Consider the following 26731-nt stretch of genomic DNA (forward strand, 5'->3'; position numbering starts at 1 on the left):
GCTGATATCTTCACAAAAGCATTACCTAAGGATGCTCATGAGTATGTAAGAGGTAAACTAGGGGTGATACCCCTATCAAAGGCTATCTAAGTAACAAAAGGAGTGCCCTACTTCAAACAAGCCGATTACCATATGTTACAAATTGATGTAGTGGATCTTACTTTAGGATTTGCCTAAAGTAATCAAAGAGCTGAAACTTCAAATCAGTCACAAGCAAGGTGACATAGGAGAAACCAAAGAAGTGCATATTTGCATATTAAGCTGACAAGTCTTAGACATTATTTTCAAAGAGGGAGATATTACAGAAAGAGGGAGATATACAAAGAATAGGAGATATACAACTAAGAGGAAGATATATAATACATGATAAGGAAATAAAGAGGGAGAAATCCTAACACATAGTAAGATGAGAAATGATGAATTCTGAGAAAGATAGTGTATCTGCTAAGATCGTCTACCTAGTAAGAGGGAGATAACTATAGAAGGAAGATATGAGAAGTAATTCAGAGGGAGTTATAAGGTTGACACAAAATAATTTTGTAACCTACTTAGAAGATGAATGTTGCTGATAGAGGGAGATATTTTAGTACAAGGAATTATTTTCCTTTTGATATTTATTTGGTCTTACTATTTTAACCAAATCAATTTGGTTTTCCATTAATGCCAAAGAGAGAGATTGTTGAAAGATGGAGATTTTTGAAAATAGATTGATACAAGTATGATAAATGTGTTTCAATCATTATTTTGTCATTGATGTCAAACCTTCTTTTTGCTGGTAAGACAACTACTTATATGATTTAAGTACTATCACTTTTTTGATTGATGAAGAGGATTTGATCAAAAAGATGTAACAAAAGCAACTAGAGGAAAGGTTGAGTTATGATATAAAAGAGAAGTACATGAATCAACTAGGACGGTGATATTATAGTGTATTGATAATCTACTTAAGGTTACAAAGGTTGGTTACACTAAGCAAGTTTAGAAGAACAAGTTAAACTAAGTGTATGTACCAAGTTTGACCAAATGGATAGTAGGTGCCAAGTAGAAAATCAATTGGAGCCAAGTAAAAGTTCATTTTAGTGTATGTTAAGATTAATAGTGAATGCCAAGTAAAGTTTGGTTGATGCTGAGCACTGGTAAACTTAAGTTCACGTCGAGTGATTTTTAGAGGATGTCGAGCAACACAGTGTGTGCCAAGCATCGGAAGTAAGTTAATGCTGAGTGACAAAATTATTACAAAGATCATGAATTTGATGGATCTGAGCTAACAAGTTTGTTTTCTTAGATTGTGTGAACTAGGTGGAAGATAAGATTTATGAGCTAGTGGCATAGAATTCATGGTAAACCATTTTGAGGTAAATTTAAAGAGGATTGAAGGAGGAGTTTCTAGATGTGATATGGAATTAGGGGTAGATTCATTGAATCCTACCTAATCTATCATAACCCTACATTGGACGATGGAGAATGAACAAAAAATATGTTAATTCTCTATTTATAGAGATTTTTGGTTAGAAGCAAGCATTGTCATGTGCCAGAACCTAAGGAAGACAAGGAGTCAAAGGCATTGCTTCATCAAGTGACCTAAGTGAAGAATCTACATTGGCATGTTAAGCAAGAAGGCTTAAGGTTATGAATGCTTGAAAGCTGAACAAGCTATCAAAGCTAAAATGTGTGAAAGCCAAGTAGAATGGAGGACTAAAACAAAGGTTTTTAATCTAGAAATGGAGTTGTATGTTATTATCAGATCAAAGCCTTACTGTTACTCTCTAATAATTGTATCAGTCTAGGGTAAATCCTTTGGATTAAGGTTGACCTTTTGTAAATCCTTTAACTGGGCGACATTCCAAGTGAATGGTTGAATGTCCTCTAACAAGGCTCACTCCTAATAGGGTTATTTAAATTCTTTCATAGGGTCACATTTAACAGTGTGCATTGTAACCTTTAACAGGGTTGGCCTTTCACAGGACATCACTTCAGAAGAGTGAAAAAGAGTAGCATGTTACTATTGGTTTTTCCCAAATTGGGTTTCCACATAAATCATTGTGTCAAATATGTTGATGAATCTGTTATGTTCCATGTTTACATTTTTGCAAATTGATTTGACAATAACCTACAAGTTTTAAGTGATTGCATAAATTTTATAGATGCATGCATGATGATAAATGTTTTATGAGTCCACTAAGTTGTGAAAAGTTTTATTTATACAATTGGACCTTGGATAATGGATTGAACCCCACCAAGGTCCCAAACTATGGTTTGGTGTTCTTTGATTGTAACCTAGGGTTTGGAAAAGTGTCACCAAACTAGAAATGTGGTTTCCATTCAAGATAACCATTCTAATTTCTGAACTATTTGGATGCATAGATATAGTATTGAATCCCTGAACCGATTGACTTAGCAACTATCTCCAATTTTTGAATCATTAAAAATTGAATCTCTAGTGATCCCACATAGTTTTGAAGACTTTTTCAACTTGGTTTGAAGCAGACCCACTAAAATTTTCAACCACTTATAAATAGTTCAATAGGTACAAAGTGTTCCAAAAACACTTTGTACTATTTGAAACTGTTTGCTTGATCTTTCACTTTGGCACATGTGTTCTTTGGTTTTCTATTATGATAATTAATCTAAACATTTCCTTAATAAAATAAGGCTTCACGAAGCACAATTTAATATTGATCAGAGGAGAAACAAAGAAAACCAAGAAAAATCCATCAAGAAGACTAGATTTTGAAGCTCAAAATTGAGGTTCAATATGCCAACTAATATTGGCTCTGACTGGGGAGTATGTGCATGATAGGCACATAAAAAATCTAGTATTTCTAGTTAAGAGATCCATTCCTAGTCCATTGGGTAGTAGAGTCAAAGCACATGACAAGAAAGAGGGGCTACTTGAGGGGAGAGTAGGGAAACAACCAAAACAAATGAAAAGAAAAAATAACTACTCTAAACACCTAAACTAAATGCAAAGAAACAACAAACTAAAGCAAGAAAAGATAAACTAGGCACCACAAAAACTTGTAGAGCAAGAGAATATTTACAACATATACATAGGTAGGAAGATCCTACCATGAAACTTAGAGACATGGAATACTTACGTGAAGCCATCAATGGGTTGAAAAAAATAAGAGCCTTTTCAAGTAAACCGGTTGTATTTGATTGCAATATCACCATATCATCTTTGTTTGGTAGTCTCCAAGTAGCAAGAATTCTGATTAATCATGCACAAGAATTTGGCAAAGTCATAGTCATATCCAAACAACCATGACTCATCATAAGTTTCAGACTGCAATATCTTGCCATCATTTTGAGTGAACTAATATGTATCACAAACAACCACATCCTTCTCTTGGGAAAAATAGGCTAAACCATGGATGAAGTAGGCATTGGGGAAGAGCCTCGTAGAAGCTTTCAAACTAGATCTTGGAACTAGGCTTGCTGAACATCCATCTCCCACAAGTTCATCAACAACTTCAATTTTAAAATAAAATGCTTCCAACATTTGGGGCTGAGACCACTTCTTTTGAGCTGGGCTGAGATCAGACAAGAAAGCCTCATACTCAATCTTCTCATTAAATGTACAAACTCTAAATTTTGGTTCATCAATTATATTGGACTCAATAAAGAAAGTACCAAAATATTTGTATTTAGAGACTAAAGGCATCAAGATTAAGGCATCATTTACCTCAACTATACATAGATTTCCATGTACCTTGATGATCTTTTGGACGTCACCCGCTATGTGATCTTTGACTATCTCAAGAAGCCATGGATTATTCATTGAGGGAACTTGTAATTGGCCATCATGTTTTGGATTGGCTATAGTTTTCTTGCTTTGCTGATGCATGTCATCAAGATTAAGGCATCATTTACCTCAACTTTACATAGATTTCCATGTACCTCGATGATCTTTTGGACATCACCTGCTATGTGATCTTTGACTATCTCAAGAAGCCATGGATTATTCATTGAGGGAACTTGTAATTGGCCATCATGTTTTGGATTGGCTATAGTTTTCTTGCTTTGCTGATGCATGTTCATACTGCTAGAATTTTCAATATGATCTTCTTCTTCTTCTTCATTATTATCCCATAAACCACAAGGAATGAAGAGAGGATTATCCCTAATTTCAAAATCCTCAATATGTTCAATAGGAGAGTACAATGCATTCATGTTGCTCCAAATAATCTCATCATCAAGATTCTTTAATTGATTCTCTACTGCTCTCATATTAGCCACATTCTTGCTCTGACATGCAAAAAAAATCAGAATTCCCAATTTCTTCATGCATGTTACAACCTAAACTATCCTCTTGACATATATTTAAGAGAAATGGTTTTTCAAAACTACTTTCAATAATCACAGGACCAAACTTTGTAGGAGAAACTTCCTTGTTTGAAATGGAATAGAATTTTTCATTTGGTGAAAATATAATCTAAAAGTCACAAGTATTCACCTCTTTATTATCACTTATCATCTGTCTCTCTATAACATGAGGTTATTCTTGCACATGCTTCTCTTGTTGTTCAACTAGTTGTTGACTTCCCTTTTGCTACTGATTGAGATTAAAAATCATGGATGATTCCACAACTGAACCAATTTGTAGGAATTTCTTTGGTTTGAGAGATGATAGAAATTTGGACATAATTTCTTCCTCTTTTGAAGGCAAAGTATTGTTCAACATTTGCACTATGGTTGACATAGACTAAAATTTTACTTCAAAATTTCTTACCTCAAACAAATTTTCAGCATGTAAAGAAAATTTATTGAGAGGCATTTTCTATTTGCAAGATTCATTCCTAAAATGAAAAGATTCATCCATGGGCTGGTCATGAATCTTTATGCCTAGAGAAACCTCTTTATTTACACTTCCATCATAGACCATAATTTTAGCTTCTAACTAAACACTATTCTATGATTCTTCACCACTAAAATGCTCCAAAGTAAGACAACTATCATCTTTTCCAAAACTTTCTATATCAGAAGACAATAAAGTTTTCAGAAAAATTTCCTCTTTATCCAAAGCTTCTTGGGGGTAGATTTGATCATCAAAGACTGAGTAGATGTGAGAGATGGTCATGAATGTAGGTTCTTCATCATCAACCATAAACTCTTCTTTCAACTTGACCACTCTTTTAAATCTCACACAAAGACTTTTCCACAATAGCCAAGGTGTGGAGCCCTCTTCCATGCTTATGTTGTTCCTGACAACTCAAGAGACACTTTTTTTTATAGCTATCCATGAATTCAGGCAACAATTTATCATCCATCTGATAAAGTTCCATGAGAGAAGGATTTGGCCTAGCTCTTGTCATGACTTTTATAGTCTGCATGGTCTTTACACGGAGTTGCCAATCTCTTGCACAGATAGATAATCATAAAATTGAGGAAATAATTATGAATACTGATCTTTTTTCCTAGTTCCCCAAAAAAGTTACCAAAAATATGTTGGTAAACATATTCATCTTCACACAAAAATTCCAAAATAACATTTATTTTCCCAATAATGAAGACAGAAAAAGATACCAATAGTTGGGTTTCTTTGTCATTGGATTTTCCAAGTGCCCTCTGAATTTTACAATGTATAGCTCCCTGATTATATATGCAAAGAATGTGATTAAGAAATGCTTTTAACTTGAAAGTGAAGGTTATCCTCACTATTCTTGGATAGGGGAAAATAGACATTACTTCATAAGAACACTAAATAACCAAAGTAAAGACATACGATTCCTCACCATGCCATGAACTTGAGGAACAAAACTAGAAATGTAATTATAGTTTTTGAACTAATTTGATAAATAAGCAGATCAAATTTTGATGATATAACACAATCAACACAATAATCATGTAATATCCAAATGAGTACATAGTTTCAATCTCTCCAAAACAACACTTCAAATTAGAATAACAATACTCCAAAACCATGTTCAACTTTATACATTCAAAAAGAAATTGCAAGTACATGAATAAAAAAAGATGATATAAAACTATTCCCCTCTTTCCCAAGCCAACACTCTCTAGAAAAGTGGAACTTCATTCTCTCCTGTAGCACCAAATCTATAATTGAGAAAACCCCCCTCTCCTATAGCACAAAGTCTTAGAAAAAGGAGCCTGAACACTAGAACCCCTTACCCCCTTTCTCTCACATATTTATCTTTGATTCTTGTCAGTTTCCATTCAGTTTGGATAACTGATAATTGGGAATGACTTTCTTTTCCTCCTCTTTTTACACATACGTTTAAAACATTATCAATATTGTTTATAATATTGCGAACACAGGACCCCTAAAATATGTTGATAGGTGGCATATGATTTGGTAGTGGGAAATTATGCACGGATCCTTCCAGAAAAATATTGCAATTTTTAATTACTAATCAAGCTCTTTTATGGCTTAAAAAAAAACCCATTCCTTCATACACCATGTCACAAGAATATTTATTTGTCTCTAGGACCGAGAGATAAATAACATTGATAAAAGCTCCTATTCTTTTCATTTGAACTTAGACCACAACTTAGTCCACAATTCTGGAGGTTGACATTATCATAGAATATGTAGAAGTATGCCTCAATACATCTCGATTGTTCACATATCAGGTAGGTGTCAATGAATCTAAGAGTATTAGTTTGCAAGCTCAGTATGAAGGGGAGCATTGCATGTGTTTATTGACTCCATCAAATTGGCATTTGACTGTTCCATGCCATCTTTTGAAGACACCTTCATGGATGTGTGAGGTGATTACATGAGCAAAAATGCTTGGCCTAAATATGGACAATATGTGCAATAGTCTAGTTTGTGAAACTTCTCTATGGGTTTGCTAGATTCGAGCATTATATTAAATAGTTCACATGCATTGTCCATGCTTTTGCATATCAGGTTCAACTTAATGATAATATTGCTTCACTATGTGGTCACGTGTGGCACCAACTTGGTCAAACCATCAAGCTGCCGTCATTTTGAGCTCCTTTATACTACATTTCTATGCTGGCACATTATCAAACATCTAATGTGCTGCCTTGGAGTGAGTCAAACTTGACTTGATATACATGATTCTAAATTTTTAATCACATCAACATTCAGTCATATAGTTTGTTACATTTATTTATGCTTTAGATGCACTTGCACCAATGACACAACTAACATCATAAAACATGGCTTCACTCTTGACCACTACTGATTCAACTTCCTAACACTAGGGTCTTTTGTGAAACAACTTTGCAACATAAATTATGACCCAATATGGTATAAGCTTGTAGAAATTAGGATTCAATACAAATGGACACCACATGGATTTTCTTTGGGCTAAGGGTAAATTCCATCTCTTTCCTATCATAGATATTCTAACATGTCTGATGGAGGGATGAACAATAAGCCTGCTCATAATAGAGTTCAATGATTACTTCTTGCATGTCATATTTAGGGGTCTCCTTTAGTTGCTTAGAATAATACTGCAAGAATAGTACTCTTCAGAGGTGACTATAGGTTGAGTCCCTTGTGTTCTATGATGGCTCAAATACTTATTTCCATCACATGAAGACTTTCATAATGCTTTTATTGGCCAAGCCATTGTCATATAGATGCATATGTCATATATCAATGTTGTGTAACACTTTTGCATTTTGAAGTTCATCTTTTTCTTTTTATTGAATAATTTTCCAAGGCATTAATTTCTTTACATAGCCCTTTTGTTTGCCAAGGTCCCAAACTATGGTTTGATGTTCCTCGATAGTAGCCCAGTGTTCATAAAAGTGTCACCAAACTAGAAATGGGGTTTCCATTAAAGAGAGCCATTCTGATTACCAAACTATTTGGATGCATAGATATAGTATTGAATCTATGAACCAGCTGACCCAAAAACCATATCTAACTTTTGAATCATTAAATCTGAGTCTCTAGAATGGATCTCACATAGTTTTGAACTATTTATAATTAGTTCAATGGGTACAAAGTATTTCAAAAACACTTTGTACCATTTGAAACTATTCACTTGATCTTTCACTTTGGCACATGTGTCCTTTGGTTCATTGTTATGACAATTAATCTGAACATTGCCTTTATAAAACAAGACTTCACAAAGCACTTTTCAATATTGATTAGAGGAGAAAAAAAGAAAACCAAGAAAAAGGCATCAGGAAGACTGGATTTTGAAGCTCAAAATTAGGGTTCAAAATGTCAACTAACATATTATTCCCATCAAATTAATCATCTTCGATGGGCTCTAAATTTTTTTGTTTTGATTTATCATCAAAAATGGAGTTTTAGGAAAAAATGGGAAGCATTCAAAGAAGATGGAGAGTGTATCATCTTAAAATGGAAGAACTTCCATCTTGGTAGGTTTAGTGCCCTCTTTTGGTACATTTATCATGATATATTTGCATTTAGGACACATTCTACACTTGATTCCTTTGTTCTAGGTGAAATTAAGGTTAGGTTCTTAAAGATTCTCCTCAATTTTGCTCCTCTATTTTCTATGTAGGACTTAGTCATAGGTCCTCCTAGCCTTCATTATATGCATTATAGGATTTTGTGCTTATCCCTAACATTTAGTTCTATTCTAATATCATTTCTAGGTTTTTGGGCACCCTTAGGACCTTCTATTTTTTTCTCTAGTTGAAATTTGAACCCTAGGTCAACCCTTACCTAGGGAAAGTTTGACCAAGTCAACCCCAACCTAGGGTAGGGTCAAGGTCATTCCTGACCTAGGCCAAGGTTGAGGTCATCCTTGACCTTCTTTAGGATTTGAACCCCCTTTTCAAATTTTGGTCTGGGAGGGCCCTGAAATCAATGTCAGGCTTTTAGATTCAAATGCGGAAGGGTTTAAATTTGAGGTTAATTTATTTATTTTCCCTCCTTTGCTGTTTATTTTGATTGGACCATAATTTGAGGTGAAATTTGAATAATGGGTCCTCACATTATTCTACACGTCTCACCTTGAAGCCTCTATATAAAGATTCTCATTTGCATCTATCTACAACTAGAACTAGAAGGAGACAACAAGAATCAAGAGATAACAAGATGACATTATTAAGATACAAGATTGCAAGAGAATGATATAGAGGATCAAGATATTGTGGATATCAAGCATTTTATTAACACACTATTGTGAACATCTATTTGGAGGGAGAGAGATCCAATCTTACTTGATCCACCATTATCAATATTCAAACATTCAAAGATATAATCATGGGGTAGAAATTATAGATTATGAGTTTGGTAGGAGTACTTTAGACTTGGGGGCTTAGTATGCTTTCTTATCTTACTCAAGTCTATCTATTGCTTTCTCATACATATTCATGTTAGGGTTTTAATCTAGTAGATTAGATCTTGGCATTACACATTCAACACACACACACACACACACACACACACACACACACACACACACACACACACACACACACACACACACATTCTCTAACATTTGGCTACTTGTGGAGGTGGAAATCACCAAAATGGGGGTTTACATAAGAAAAAATCCTATATAACCACCCCAAAACCCCATTTTTAGATATATGCAGGTGCTATTTCAAAGATCAAAGTACATATTTGGATACCCTTTTTGACACACTTTTGAGATCCACGAATATAATTTTCATTAGAGTAGGGCAGGTCAAGGTCAACTTTTTGGGGCACAATTGTGCCTTGGGTAAGATTGTTCCCCACCAACTAGATCAAGGTTGACCTATCCTCAGAAGGATAATTTTTTTTTGGACTTTCTCAATCTCAACATTTCTAGTCAGGAGTAGGTTGCACATTTTCTAAAAATTATACAAAACCATCATAAAATAGGTAATTCTAGATTGGTGCTATTTCGAGGTATGTATCTTATCTTATCAAATTTCAATAATTTCTATTACTTATTCCATATCAACTCTAAAATAATAAATGAATAGTGGTGAATGTCATAAGCATTGCTAAAGATCCATTTTTACCCTATTCAGAGAGTAATCGACTAAGCCCACATTTTGGCTTACAAAGTCTTTGGGATTTTTAAATAAACCTATGGATAACATTTTTGTAGATGGAAGTAGACAAGTGAAGAGTTATGATTACCAAATGGAAGGGTTATTGTGCAAGGCATCATGACAAATATTGAGTACCTCTGGAGAGATCATTGCACAGATAATGCTTGCTTCAAATATTATGTCTGATTTCTTGGTTTATCATTGCATAACTTATAAGATTGTTATGTATATGTATATATACATATATGTGTATATATATGCATATATATACATATATGTGTATATATATGCATATATATACATATATACACAAACATACATATGTACATGTATATACACATATATGTATATATGCATTATATATATACAAATATGTATGTATGTATATTGTGGATATGTATACTTTTTAATTTTTAATGTACACACATTAACTTTTAATATATTAATCTCAAATATATATATATATATATATATATATATATATATATATATATATATATATATATATAAACATACATAATATTTTTTAATTTCAATACATTAGATCTTATAGATTCTCCTCTCTAGGCTTCAAATGAACATCCTAAACTAGGACCCATGTTTAAGACATTTATAGTAGGACCCCTTAATTTATTATGATCTAGTTCTATATAACCTATTTATGTGTCCTAGTCCACCCATGTGATCTAGACTCTATACTTAATCAACAGTTATGAAGTTGTCAGACACACATGATATAAATTGACTTAATCAACAATTATGAAGTTGTCGCACATGCACATGATATTTATTTCAACTTAAAGTTTTAATCCTCTTAAGATAGATTCTAGATTTCATATGTTTGATTTATATTCTTCCTGGAAGTAAGTCATCATTTTAAGTTATCCCTAATTAAGACATCATATTAGCACCCCTTTATGCATGTGCATGTACACATGATATCAATACATGTTCAATTTATGTCTGGGACTTAAGAGTACCTTTGTACATATGTATATGACTTATATATGCACACACAACATTCAAATTTGAAGTTTAGGAAGTAAAACACACATGTGCAATATATCTCCATTTCATGTTTAGGACATACACACATACTCATTTTGAATGTTTAAAAATAAATTTCATACATGTGTATGTTCATTTATGTTTTAGGACTTATATATATTAAAAGTAAATTTGATACATGTTTAGGCACTCACTTCAATATTTAAAATTAATTTTGATTAATGTGCACATATTATATGTTCATTTCATATTTACACTCATGTATAATTTCATGTTACAATTTCTAGTTTCTTAAATGTCATCGTAATAAATTTCAAGTTTATTAAATTTCATATTTAAATTTAAATCTAAGGTTTACACATTATACACATACTACCTACATTGACACATGATAGATTAGTAGCCTCTTATCCCCCCGAGTAGCATCGTATCCCCCCCCTCGAGCAGTAACCTATCCCCTCCAAGAAGCAATCTGTCTATCCAGATCAGCAACCTATCCCACTTCATGAGCTCTATGATCACATTGACTAGGAGATTTTGAGACTTTGGGAATCCCTAGCTAGTGGTGCATGCTCTATTATATATAGTAGTACATGCTAGATCATCTTACATAGCCTTACATATATTCAAGAAGAGATTCATGGTGCTGCTCCATATTTTGCACAAACTATATAGATTGTCATTGATAGTAAGCGATGATAGGTCTCTTCAAGTCTTTCACTATTGTAGGTATAGGGCTTAGTTTCCAAAGATGTCTTGAAGAGGGAATGTTTCCCTCATTATGTTGCACAAAAGGTTGTGAAGGGGTATTCTCCCCTTAAGTGTATAGATCCACAGATGGCTGCAATGGTATACCCATGCTTCCTTTCTGCTCATGGTTGTTATCCAAAGAACAACCAAATTCCACTTTATTTTGGACAAAAAAATTATGCCAAGGTTTGCTTAGGTACGGTGGTGAACTACACTAATTTACTAAGGAATTTAGGATAGGGGCATGGTAGACTAGTTGATAGGCTATCGGGTCATCCACCACAGACACATAAGTTGATTATTAGAGAGAAGACACCTACTATTTCCCCTATATTAAGTCCCTCAGATGATGAGGCCATGTGTAGCACCCAGTTACAGGGGGTGATTTAGGGAGTTGGAGAGATTTTCATAACTATCAGATCTATATTGAGTGATGAGGTTGGCCAATATTTTATGTCTCATCAACATTTTAGATTATTGTCTAATGCTTCATCTTTAGGAGACTTGTATAGTGCAACATACATCCCTTCACTAGCTAGCTTGGAGGGTCCCACTAGAGTGTTGGCACAAGATACTGATGAGGCAAAATATTGCCTTTATTTCATGATAGTTTTTAAACACTTTGTTGATACTCTGTTCTATTTTTGTCAAAACATTTGTGGACCTATGTTAAACATATGGGTAGATACTATGCCATCTTTTCCTAGTATCATATATATTATGCAGTATTTCATATAGTTATCTTTGAATTCTTCAAATCAACTTGACATGATGACTACAAAGAAGAAGTAAGCAGAAGCTAAGTTACAACTAGTTGAATACTACACTCATTGCCGAAAGCAGAAGAAGGATTGCCAATGTAAACTGGTTGCAAGCATGGAGAACCATCATCTTCTAACTAAGTACTTCAAGATAGATGGAGATGATGAGCAAGTATTTTTTGTTGTTGCTCAAAGCTAACCATGGGCCCAACATCAAGGTATGCCTCAGGACCCTTTGCAAAATTCAAATTCATATGGCAATCAATGGAAAAATTGTAATCCCCAAGGTCCTCCACAATATCAACCTAATTGGAACAATGCTGGGGAAAACAACTAGCAACAATCCTAATGGCCTCAGAATTCCCAACCACCTTGGCCTAACCAATAGAGTAACCAATAGAAGAACTAATAGAACTACTAGAAAAACTAGTAGAATCAATGGAAACCACCCCAAGGGAATTCGTAGTCTACAAGCCCATGGAGGGGATCTCAACAAAGGCCTAACCAAAATACTGGTACTCCACAATTACCACCTCTAGTTCAACAACCTACTCTAATGCCACCACCTACAAATCTTGGACCTTAAAAGTAGACACAGTTACATGTATAACCTTAGCCAAACCCAAATAGCCAATAGCCACAACAACCCATGTATAGTGCTAATGCTCAACAATATCTTGCTTACACTCTGAATGTTGCTGATATACATATGAGATCTGGTACAACTTTACCAATGCCTAAACTACCTCTTATAACTGAAATAAAAGACTCTCTTGCAGCATTAGAACCCTTAGTTGCAAAAATAGTTGACCCAACCAATGTTACCATGTCAACCCAAGCTCAACCAAAAGTAGAACCTTCTTTTCCAGAAAAGCTTATACAAAAGAAACCTGAACAAACAGAGGAACAACCTTTTGATATTATTGATCAATTGAAAAACATTCAAGTCCAAATACCACTATTTCAAGCCATTAAAGATGTTCTAGTTTATGGAAAAACCATTAGGGATGCTTTCCAGAAAAAGCTTGAAAGAAAGAAAAAGGACCTCACCACAGTCCATGTTGTGGGACAATTGGCTAACATCATGTTAGGGAAATTGATCACACCAAAATATTCTGATCTAGGAAGTCTAGTAGTGAATGTCAGTAAAAATGGTCAATGTGTTAAAAATCCTTTAATATATCTTGGAGTTGTTATAAATGTCATGACCAAGGATACTATGAAGAAGTTGCAAATAGAAGGATTAAGGGTTAACCCAAGAATTTTGCAACTTGCAGATAGTTTTACTATCACCCCTGATGGGATGATAGAAAACATAGTTGTAACCTTAGATTCTCTAGAATATCTTGAAGACTTCATGATTTTATTCCCCAAAGTTAATCTATCTGGTTACCCTATCATCCTAGGTCGACCATGGTTAACCACAGATGATGCAAATATAAGTTGCAAATCAGGGAATATGACCATATCAAATGGCTAAGAAACAAGTAAATTTGATTTATATCTTCCAGCCCAACCATTACCAGATTTGAGCACATCTATTTGGCTAGATTTAGGGGATGAAGAAGAAGAATTAAATTCTATAGTACAACTCATGATGTTGCATAGATAGTCTTTTCTAAAACTACAAGAGGAAGATTCAGTACTTCAGAGTATCCTCACCAATAGTTGTGTGGTAGAAAAGATGTATTTGAAAGTTCTATGCTGGAATTAATCACATATGAAGAATGTGATAAGAATTGTATTTTTCTCAAAGAACCTAATATTCTTTATCCACTCTACCTTGTGAATTAGAAGCAAGTCCAATCTCTGAAGCTCCTATGATAGAGTCCACCACTACTATTGAATTGACTAAAGGTCATAATCTCCATGTTAACCCCAAATTATCACCCACATAGATGGAACAGTTAAAAGAATTACTTCAAAGGCATGAAAAAGCCTTTGCATGGGACTATAGTGATATGAAAGGGTTGAGTCCTACACTATGCACCCATAGGATATACATCAATGAAGGTTATTTACCACTCTGTCAACCTAAGAGAAGGATAAATCCAAGCCTTAGAGAGATAGTTAAAACTAAATTGCAAAAATTGCTTGATGCTGGATTTATTTATCCTATATTTGATAGTAGATGGGTGTCACCCCCGGTCATAGTGCCTAAAAAGGGAGGAAAATAGAGAATTTGTGTAGATTATAGAGAGTTAAACAAAGCTACCAAAAAGGATCACTTTCTTTTACCATTTATAGACCAAGTTCTAGATACTTTAGCTAGAAAGAAGTATTTTTCTTTTCTAGATGGGTATAGTGGTTATAACCAAATCAGTATTGCTCCTAAAGATGAAGAAAAAACCACATTTACATGTCCATGGGGTACTTTTTCATACTCTATTTTACCATTTGGTCTATGTAATGCTCCTGCAACATTCCAACAAGTTGTCATTAGCATCTTTGCTGACATATCACATGATTGTATGGAAATCTACATGGATGACTTCACAACATTTGGAGTCACTTTTGAGGAAGCAATGATGAATCTTGAAAAGGTTTTGGTAAGATGTCAAGAACATAATTTGGCACTTAATAGTGAAAAGTGTTTCATGCTCATGCAGGAAGACATGGTACTTGGTCATTTTATATCAGCTGTAGGCATACAAGTGGATCCAACTAAGATAGAGGTAATTCAAACATTGTTTGTACCTACAAAATCAAAAGATGTAAGATCCTTTCTAGGTCATGTTGGATATTACAGACTTTTCATAAAAGATTTTAGCAAAATAGCTAGTCCCTTGTATAAGTTACTCACAAAAGAAGCTGAATTTAGTTGGACATCCGAATGTGATGAAGCCTTCCTGTAGCTTAAGAAACTTTTGACTATAGCCCTAGTTTTACAAGGCCCTGATTGAGATTTACCTTTTCATATATATAAAGATGCCTCTGACTCTGCTATAGGTGCAGTCCTAGCACAACAATCCAAAAATCTTGAAAATGCAATATATTACATAAGCAAAAGCCTTCATGGACCAGAGCTAAACTACACTGTGACTAAAAAAGAATTGGTAGCAGTAGTTTATGACCTCAAAAAATTTTAGCATTACATAAGTGGATATTCCATATTTGTTCATACTGATCATGCAACAATTAAATATCTCATGAACAAACCTGCTGTAACAGGTAGGTTAGCAAGATGGTTACTATTGTTGCAAGAATTTGATATAACTATTGTTGATAAGCCTAGAAAAGCCAATGTTGTAGCTAATTATTTGTCAAGAATCCATCATGATGATACTGACACCACTTTGGTAGATGATGCATTTCCAGATGAGCATTTATTTCATATTTTGTGCAAACTCCATGGTATGGAGACATTGCTAACTACATTTCAACCAATAAAATACCAGCACATTTTTCTTACAAGGAAAGGAAGCTACTTGTAGAGAAAAGTTTTCATTTCTCTTGGATAAATAATCTCTTGTTTTACATTGGAACTGATCAAGTTATGAGAAGATGTGTGAGAGAGGATGAGACATATGACATTCTACATGCATGTCATAATGAACCATGTAGAGGACACTTTACAACAAAAAGAATAGCTTTCAAAATCTTGACAGCTAGTTATTATTGGCCTACACTTCACAAGGATGTAGTCAACTATATATGAAAGTGTGACAAGTGTCAAAGAATGGGCTGACCAATAAGAATAGATGAAATGCCTCTTAATCCTTAGATGGTGTTAACACCATTTAATAAATGGGGCATGGACTTCATTGGTCCAATTGATCCTCCATCTAATGGGAAATCCTATATTCTTGTGTGCACTAATTACCTAACAAAATGGGTTGAAGTTAAGGCTATGAAGCATGCTTGTGATGAAAAAGTTGAATTTCTGTATGAAGAAATTTTTACCCGCTATGGTGTACCCAAAGAGCTAGTCACTAACCAAGGTGCGCAATTCACCTCTAATCTGATCTTAGAGTTAATGAAACAATATAAAATTAGGCACCACAAATCCAGTCCTTATCACCTTCAAGCTAATGGACAAGCATAGGTCACAAACTGTGAGTTGGAGAACATCCTAACAAAAATAGTCCATTTGCACTGTAGGGATTGGACCAACAAATTACAAGAAGCTGTTTGGGCTTACATGACAACCTGAAAGACTACTATAGGATTCACACCATTTGAGCTCTTATATGGTAAGGTAGCAATGCTTCCAATTGAATTTGAACATAAAATTCTAAGGACAACATTGGCATTGGATATTGAACCTTCTGTAGCACAAAGAGAATGCCTTCAGCATCTTAAATCTTTGGATGAGATGTGCAAAGCTACTTTGGAACATACTGAACTAATATAGAAACAAAGGAAACAATGGCATGACTCTCATATTATCAGTAAACAATTTCAAGTTGGTGACTGGGCACTACTATATGATTCTAGATTTAAAGATATGCTAGGAAAGCTGCTGACAAGAAGGCTAGGACCATATGAAATTAGTCATGTCTTTGATAATGGAGCTATTCAACTAACTGCCATTGATCTGGTACATTTCAAACTGTTAGTCAATGGTCACAGATTGAAATTGTATAAATGGCCCAAAACAAAAGAGGATTTCCTACAACAGTTTTAGTAGCCAGATTCAAATACAAATCAAGTAACTCTTCCTATAACCAAAGGTGTCAACATTTTGACTACCGCTCTTCAACATTAGTTTCTTTGTGCATGCTCATAATAAAGACTTTATGTTCACATAAAGTTCACTTTTCTATTCACTTTCTCCTTCCATGTCATTTCTTTACCTTCCACCCATCCACCTCATCTCATTTCTTTATCTTCCATCCACCCACTTTCCACATCATCAATTTCACATGTTTTTAATAAAACTCCATGAGATGTTGATAGATACCGTCGTTGATATCACTTCTACCACCTTTTTTTGGTACGTGTGATGATCAGATGATAGGTATAACATTTTCAAATTATAATTCACTTATAGTCCATAGATTTTGTTAATTATATTTAATACTACATAGTTTATATGATGGTGGCATTATGCCAATCCTATACCCATACTACGTCTAACAAGTGTGGACACTTGTCCAAATTTAGTAGGGGGCAGGGAAGGTCACTAATATCCAATGACATTTCTAATTATCCATAAAAGATTTTTCCAAATTATCTTCATATTTCCTTTTTTGATGGAATTTAATTGCCATAAGTACATAAGTGAGGTGTCATATCCCTTATTTTTGAATGGTTTTTTTTGTGTCAAGCTGTGATGTAACTTGTGTTTAAATTTTATGTGATTTGAACCCCATTTTTGAATGATTCTCACACATATTCATGATTTACCTTCATTAAAAGCCATATTATTGTGCATAACAATTTGTTATGACATTAATTACCTGATAAAACAAAGAAATGTGAGTTGAGTCTATAAAACAACAAGGCAACTTGAATTCAAAAGGGGGAAAATAGGGCAAATAGAGGAAGTGTTAAGAAAATGGGTGGACAGTTGTAGAGGAGAGAACTAGTGGAACACAATGTGTTTCTCTTGGATGTAGAAGCTGTAAGAAGGTTTAATGCATGTGGATGGCTAGGGTATTTTCTAAGTTTGACTCCATTTGATGAGGAGGCAACCACATAATTTACAAGGACATTTGATGAAGGTGAAGCTTCTGTTTGGGGTTTAACGGTGATTGGAATAGAGGAACACATTACTGAAGTGACTGGTTTGCCTATAGTTGGAGAACATTACCCCAACACATGATGCAAATTCAGCAAGAGCTCAATTTACTAGATTGACTGATCCTCAAATGGACATTACAAAGAAGGGTTGCAAGAGAATGTCATTGCTGCCACCATAAAATGAATTAGCCATGCACACTATCAGGTACTTTACATGCAAAGATAGATTCTCATACTTGCATGCACATCATGTCAAATTACTTAGTTGTATAAGGCATAATCTTGCAGTAAACATTTCAAATTTCTTGTATAATATGCTCTATATTAGTGCAAAAGAAACTAAAAAAGGAAAAGATAATTCCATTACCCATCATGCCTTAATCAAGTTATAGATAGAAAGATCACTTAGGGATGTGTCTCCCATGACATGGGATGAATTTGTACAAGCCAAAACTTTGCAACCCCAAGCTACCCCTAGTGAACAACCTAGTGAGGAAAATGTAGCTCCCACTAATGACCCTGCTGAACAAAATACCCAAGAGGTTGAAGCCAAAAAGACCCAAGAAAATGTGCCTTCACCTATGCAAGAAACCCTAAAACCTACTTCTAGTAGAGCAAAGAGGAAACAAAAATTGCAAGAAGAAATCTCTGTTCAGGAAAAGGAAGAGACAAACCCTACAGTTGTGAGATAGAAGAGAACTAAGAAAAGTCCTGCAACAACTACTTTTGTAGCAGAGACACCTAAAGGAAAAGGTAAGCAAAAGGCTGTATTATAAGAAGAAACCCTTGTAAGGAGAAGCCCTAGGATGAGAGGGAAAGTTTCTAAAGATTCTACTCTATCCAAAACATCTACTAAGGAATCCTTTGTGTAGATTGTCTTTGATCACTCTCCTCCCTATCTTGAAATTACAAGTACTCCTAGAAATCCTAATGAAGAATGTAGGGATGAAGTCAAAGACAATCCAAATGATACCCCAACAGACCAACTAGGTACTTTGTGTTGGAGGGATGAAATAGTCCCTAAGAAAGCTGATCCAAACACTGCCCTAGTTCCCCATAAATCAACATGAATTACTGGTTTTGTAGAACATTTATGGCAGGAATAGAGAAAGAGGAAAATAAATCATGAAGAAGATAGTGGTCCTATTACACTGCAAAAACTCCTTTCTTAATTGTTTGGATAGCATAAGTTTGCCGAGGCCTTGTGGGAAGAAGAGGGGAAAAAATGAATAAAGTTATAGCATCTCAAGGTGAAGAAATTACAGATTTAAAGGAACAACTAGCAAGTCACAAGCAACAGATGGATCATGCCCTTAATCTAGTTGAGGTTGATAGAAAAATTCCTATTTTGGATCAATTAGTAGAAATTTTCCACAAATATAATGAAGATTTGAATGGATAGGAAAAATTGCTGCAAAGAGTTGAAAGGATATTTCAAAACAAAGTGTTGGAGCAAGTTGCATTGAAGATTGCAATAGATCAAGTAGAACTATCTAACATTCTTACTTCACTAAAAACATTTGTCAGTAATGTTGTTTCATTGTTTGTCAAACTAAGTGATATATCTATCTTCACAAAGGAAATCAAGGATAAATTGTCCAAGATAAATGCAGATATGAAGGCAAGTGCACACAAGATATCACTTGATCCAAATTATAGTTCTGTACACTTCACAAAGATCAGATATCTAGTAAATCTTTAGGTAGAATTATTAAGAGAAGAAGCCAGAATTAGGGCCACACTTGTAGAAATTTAGGGCATTCTTCTTCCAAACATGGATGAGCTACATAAACACATTGCACTAGCAAAGACTCTCCTCCTTGACAACAACTTCTCCATAGTTGAACACATGATGGAATTATCAGCATAAGTTCAAATAGCCTTGCATGCAAGTAAAGTATTACAAGAGAATTGGGAGAAGACTATGGTACTAATTCTAAAGGTACATTATGATTTCTTGTCACATTTTGGTATTAACTTATAAATATTATACACCTTTGGCATTTGTGCCAAAAAGGGGGAGAATTAATATGCTTAAATGAGGAGAAGTAAATATGTTAAGATTATCTATATGAATAGTCTAATAAAGGGGAGAATACTATACATATGTGTATGGGAGAGATATATGTATGGGGGAGTAGTATTGTATTATGAAGATACATGTACAGATAATCAGATAATATATGAACAAAAGCAATTTTGAAAAATTAGAAAAACAAAGTATGTTACCAAGCTACAACAGTAGGAAGTCAAAACCAAGTTGAAGACATAATATGGTGATAAAGAAAGTTTGAATTCTAATTTTGAGCATTCAAATTTTTGGTTTGGTAAGTGTTTTTGTCACTAATGTCAAAAACGAAGATTGTTGACGTTAAGGTAAATTTGTCTATCAATGACTCAACACTTAGTCAAATGGTTACATTGCTACTGAGCTCTACAATTGCTACCAAGCTTATCATTCATCCAACAATGTTAACCATGTGTCTCAATTGCTACCAAGCTAAATAGATAGTTTATAGTTCATGCTAAGATACACAGTATCTACCAAGCATCGGAGATGGTTTGTAGTATAGCCCAAGCATAATAGTGTCTACCAAGCTATCTAGTGGAAGTGATGAAGACCCCACTGTTAATTGAGCTCTATAGTGTTAACCAAGCTCTATAGTTTCTATCAAGCTTGTAGTGTTAACTCAGTGAATCTAGTGTTGATTGAGTCATGTAGTGTCAATTGAGTGATTCAGTAGCTACCTCACTGAGTCACATAGTGCTGACCAAGTTTGAGCTACTTGAAAGTGATTAGTATGGACTGAGCTTCAACTTCAACCAAGTGCCAAAGTTTTTCGAGCATTGACAATATTTTCCATGTATCAGAACATCATCAAGTTTGAATTGAGAACCCATGCTACATCAGTTGGGCCAACTTTGTGAATTATGCTGAAATTAGTATTGTAGCTAACTCCAGAAGGTAATGATTTGGCTTGGTATATAGGTAAGGCATTGTATCATATCCAAGAGGGAATGTGGAGAAGAATATAAAGTACATGAGTGAAAATTGAAGAAGGCTACAAGTAGTATAAGGTACAACATAGATTTATCTATCATAGCCAGGTGATCATTGTAACACAAGGAATCTCATTAAAAAAATTAGAGTTGCAGATTATACATCAACCACTGATTCATCCTAATAGGTGCATTAGTCAAATCTTTTAACAGGGTAGACTTAACATTCTTTTGCTAAATCTCCTAACAACATGCATACTTCATTGTATGTTTGAAAATCCTTTAATAAGGTGGACCTCATAGTCCTCATTGCTCCTAACAGGGTAGATCACCAGAAGTGGTCAATTGTAAGCCTTAATAGGTTAACTTTATACTGTAGTACTAAAGCTTGTGGGTATCATCTCCATCCTAGTTTTACTTTCTAATTGGAAGGTTTTTGGGTCACCATATCTTGTGTCTTGAAGTGTTATGAATATTTTATTTCTTTCATTCTTTCATGCATGCAATTAGATCAGAATATCATATGAAGGATTAATTGGTAAAGGGTATGTGCAGGATCATGGTGTGCCAAAAAGTGGCGATGTGAAAAAAAGAGAGTTTGAAGATGCCTAAAAGTGCTTCAAAATCTGCTATGACTTTTTTTCACCTATCTAGGAACCAAACCTGGAAGGTAAAGCCGAGCCTTATCGGATATCCGATATGATATAAGATATTTGATTTTACATCGGATATCTGATAATATCAGATATCCGATTTTAAATCGAATATCCGACATGTGACCGGATATCTGATAATTAGAGTATAATATTATGCCACTATTATTATTATTATTTAATATAATAATAATAATAATAATTATTATTATCATATAATAGTATGATATATTATTTAATATTATAATTATAATTATTATTTAATATGATATATTATTTAATATTAATATTTACTACATGATATTATTATTATTTAATATAATATTATTATTAAATAATAATAAGATATAATAATAATATTATATTAAATAATAATAATATCATATTAAATATTATTATTAAATAATATATCATATTAAATAATAATAATAATATTATTATTATATTAAATAATATATCATATTAAATAATAATAATATTAAATAATATATCATACTATTATATTATAATAATAATAATATTATTTAATAATATTATTATAATAATTATTATACTATAATATAATAATAATATTATTATATTATAATCGTATAATATTATACTATAATAATAATATTATAGTGTATTATATTATAACAATATAATATAATATTTAATATATTATAATATATAGTAATGTAATATAATATATATATAAGATATAATATAATAATAAAAAGTAATATCTTATAATATAATATATAATAAAAAAGTATAATATATTATAAATTATAATAATATAATATAATAATATTATTATTATATAATATAATATTTTATATTATAATATATAGTAAATTAATATAATATATATAAAATAAATAAAATAAATATAAAATGTAACATAATGTAATATATATTATATGTTATATGTTATATTATATATATTATACTCATTATATGTTATTGGGCCATATCAGATATCCGATACCTGTGCATTGGATTAAATAAAATCACAGACCCGCGGGCCCTCATTTTACGCGAATTTGGGGCCAGTATTACCACTGTGGATCAGATATTAGATACGAGATCGGATATCAGATATTCAGGTATGTTTTTTTTCCCCAACTCATTTTTAACCTAAATTTAATATGTTTTAGGATGATTTTGTTTGTTTTAGTTGAATCTAGGGTTTTTTTGACAAAAATGGTTAAAATTTAGATTTTTTTAAATATATATTACGTTTTGCAATTCAATAGGAATGGCTGATCAAAATGATGACACTGAGGCAGGAAATAATATTCCTCGTAACCCACCACCAAACGATCCAGTATCCTCACAAAATCATCCACCAAATGATCCTCTACCTCCTCAAAACCCTCCTCGAATCAAGGATCTGATAAATGAAAATCTCACCGAGTTGAGAGGTTTGCATAGAACATATAATAATGTACCTGCACTGGCTCCTATGTTATCCATGTTAAACACCATAGTTGATAATATTGAAACCCTTACGAACCAACAAAATGCCACTCTTCGTTGGCATGATGAAATGCACTAGATGTTTGATGATGGTTTGGATTATGATGAGGTCGTGGCCCTCAACATAACCAAAGAAGATTTGGCTAGCCTTTTTGCTAACCCAAAAATGGGTATACCAGTTGACCCAAAAAAAACCAAACTATCGATTAAATGGTGCACAAATGATGCCATGCGTGCAAATTTTTGGGATCGTTGGTGGATGGTCTTTGATATCCCTCCACATGGAAATTTAGACATACCATTTTATTTCGTTAGAAAATTATATGTAGAATTTGTGTTGAAACTTAAAGTGAACTATTGGAGCATGAAGCCCAACATGGGCTTAGGACTAGGAGCTCCTCAGGATAGACCCTCTTCCCAGCGGAAGAAACTTGACACTTTTGTCCCCCCCTCCTCGAGTGCAACATCCAGATATTATGGCAGAGGCTAGCTCTCAGACCATCAGAGCCATTCATAGGCTGAGTAGCCTAATGATATCTTAGGCTAGGTCAGTCCTGCCTCCTCGTGTTGATGATGTTGGTGCCAGTTCATCATTGGCTAGCTCATCACACATTTGCGTGCCTCACACAAGAATATTTTCCTGGGTCCCATAGGTGATCTTCCTGAGTATCATTTTGTATTAGACGAGGATACACTAGACGCACGTGCAGAGGCTACAGACCCTGATGCGAGAGAGGAGGGGAATGCAGAGGCATGGACTCCCTCGGTGTCGGTATGTGTATACATTTTTTTGTTATGACATATGCGATTTAAAGTTAATTTTTATAATAGAGTAATTTTAATTTTTAAGCCATACTGACTTTTACATGTATGTGATCTTCATTCATGTTTAGTTGATGATCAAGGAGGAGCTCAGACAGATAGACGATGCTACACTCTCGGCCATTTCATTTGGCCTTGAGACATCTACGATACATTATGTTGTGTTCGCATTTTTTTTTTCTATTTGATATTGTAGCATATATGGTTGCTAATCTTTCTTTTATCTTGCAGATACCACCTACCCCGGGGGGACAAAGTGCGGGGGGTGAGCCAGCATGCACTGAAAAAGGAAAGGTAATTAGATGTTTTATAATTGATTAAATATCGATGCATTCTTGTAAAATGTTTGTGGTAATCTCATTTAATTACATTCTTTATTGTATATAGGGTGTGGCTACTGGCGATGAGCCTGTACAGATTCGGCGTCCTAGATCATCAGGGATTTCCATTCGCATAGAGAACCCCATTGTATGTATAAGTATCATTTATTTTTTATTTTTCTTATTGATGCAGAGGAAAGTATGATTGTTGTTCTGTACAATTTATATGATTTTTTTTGTACCAATAATGATTCATGTCTTGCATATGTTCATTACAACTTAAATAGGCTTATATGCACCTGTCCAACCGACCAAGTTGGTTACAAAGGTTTATTTAATCAAAAAAATACCAAATTATTATTTTCCCTCCAAAAATAATATGACCATTTGAATTTGAAATTCAAAATTCAAATTATAGTTTTTATGCATTCCCTAACCTTCTAAACTATTCCATTGACTCAAAATTGGTCATGTTGGTGTTTGAAAATGTTACCTGTTTCCAATTACCCTGATGAGAACAAAACATATCTAGGGGCAGCTAACTCCCATTTTCAACATGCCCATTCAAACACCAGGCCAACTATAAGGCATGACCCTTCTTCTTCTTCAGGCTCTGCAAAACCTAGGCGGGTGAACCTCTTTAGATTTGACTATGTGACTAGTGCAATAACCATATTCAGGATCTATAAAAGCAGATGAAACCCCTAATTCTTCTATGCGTAACCAGGAGATCACAAGCATGAAATAGCTAAGGACATGACTCATGAAACTGGAAAACTAAGTGTGGGTTATACTTTGAATACCTTTCAACATAAAAGGGAAAATTGATTTAATATGTTGATATCAGCAAGACCCAAGTATGAGCAACAAAACTTAATGATCCTATCTCTGACCAGTGCCTTATTTGTTGGGCAATTAAATGAATCATAACCATACATCTCCTAGAAACTTCAGACGTATCTCTACATTAAGATCCCTGATCTATCTTTCACCTTGTGAATTGACATCTGCATCAAAATGAATCTCATACTCAGAATATCCCATCATGAAATTAGTAAACCCTGTGATAAACGCCAAGCGGTTACATGGCTCTTGGTTCCATAAGAAAGGTATTTCAATCACATACATCACTAAATGAGATGCAACCTAATCTATGGTCTTTGATCATAAACTAGAAAAGATTACAGATCCACAAACAGAAGACAAGATTCAGGCTAAATTCAAAACCATTGCTGCTCTTTATTTGCTTTCTTTGAAATCAAATACATGAGAGATGTATAGAATACTTCATAAATCACTTAACAGACATGAACTATTTGCATAAAACTCAAAATGCTGTTCAATACAAGAAGAAATGCTGAAGAATGGTCTCTCAGTGCAAAAACTGGAACCCTTCAAATGACAGAAAGAAAACAAGATATAGGAGGGAGATGAATTCTCGGATCTGTTATACAACTGACAGCTGTCCACTTGAAATTCACTCCTGAGAAGATCAAAAACATCTTTCTTTCCTCTCTCCTTGATTGGCAAATCAAATCCTTTCACCTTGGCCCTCAGAGGCATAAAAATCTCAAAATGTAATGATGAAAAAAGATAACTGACTCTGATGTTAAAATGAAATCACTGGGTAAAAGTAACAAATCAGTTACAAAGGGCCTTTCAGATTGCAATATGGTCCTTTCTAGCTTATTTTTACCACACTCAGGGTTCAAAAGGCCTTTACATCTGCCTCATAACTTGAATTGAAAATCAATGATGAGTTCTGCTTATTCTGCTGTCAATATCTCAGATTTCATAAAAATGACTTGTAGCATGTACCAGTGGCAGTCTGTGCAAAAATGAACTTCATATTCGGAAAACTCAGAGTTTCCCAGTTCCAACGGTATATTGGAGTGCCTATTTTGGATTAAAATAGCCCCAGATATGGCCGTTTGAAATCAGGCCTCTGTTCATGGCTTTGCACATGTTTTGCCAAAAATTAAACTTTACATATAGTTCAAACTATATTAAAGTTTAGACTTTATTTAAAATGTTATTCATGTGAGTTTTGAGGAAAAAACAATAAAATATTAAAATTTGGAAGCTCACAAATTCCCCACCACTTTCTATTCGGGTCAAACCATGTTGACCACTCTTGACACGTGTCAGCTTCTGATTGGTTCAGGTTACTGCCACATCAGCATGCTACATGGATGCCACATCACACTCGCTGCTTCACTATACTTAACCGGTGAGCAACTTCGGTTAGCAAGGTAACGCGAATCGTCAGATCTGCCACGTGGCATAATCTGGTGCGCTCCTAACATTT

The 26731-nt window shown here is 34.0% G+C and overlaps 1 pseudogene; it reads left to right on the forward strand.

The window, feature by feature from the left end:
• LOC149556108 (protein LURP-one-related 11-like) overlaps positions 1 to 26333 on the forward strand; it is a 43891-nt pseudogene extending 17558 nt beyond the window's left edge.
• The last annotated feature ends 398 nt before the right edge of the window (positions 26334 to 26731 follow it).

This window comes from Cupressus sempervirens, chromosome 5, assembly GCF_028749045.1.
Source record: "Cupressus sempervirens isolate cs-2001-9-10 chromosome 5, ASM2874904v1, whole genome shotgun sequence".
NCBI lineage: Eukaryota > Viridiplantae > Streptophyta > Pinopsida > Cupressales > Cupressaceae > Cupressus > Cupressus sempervirens.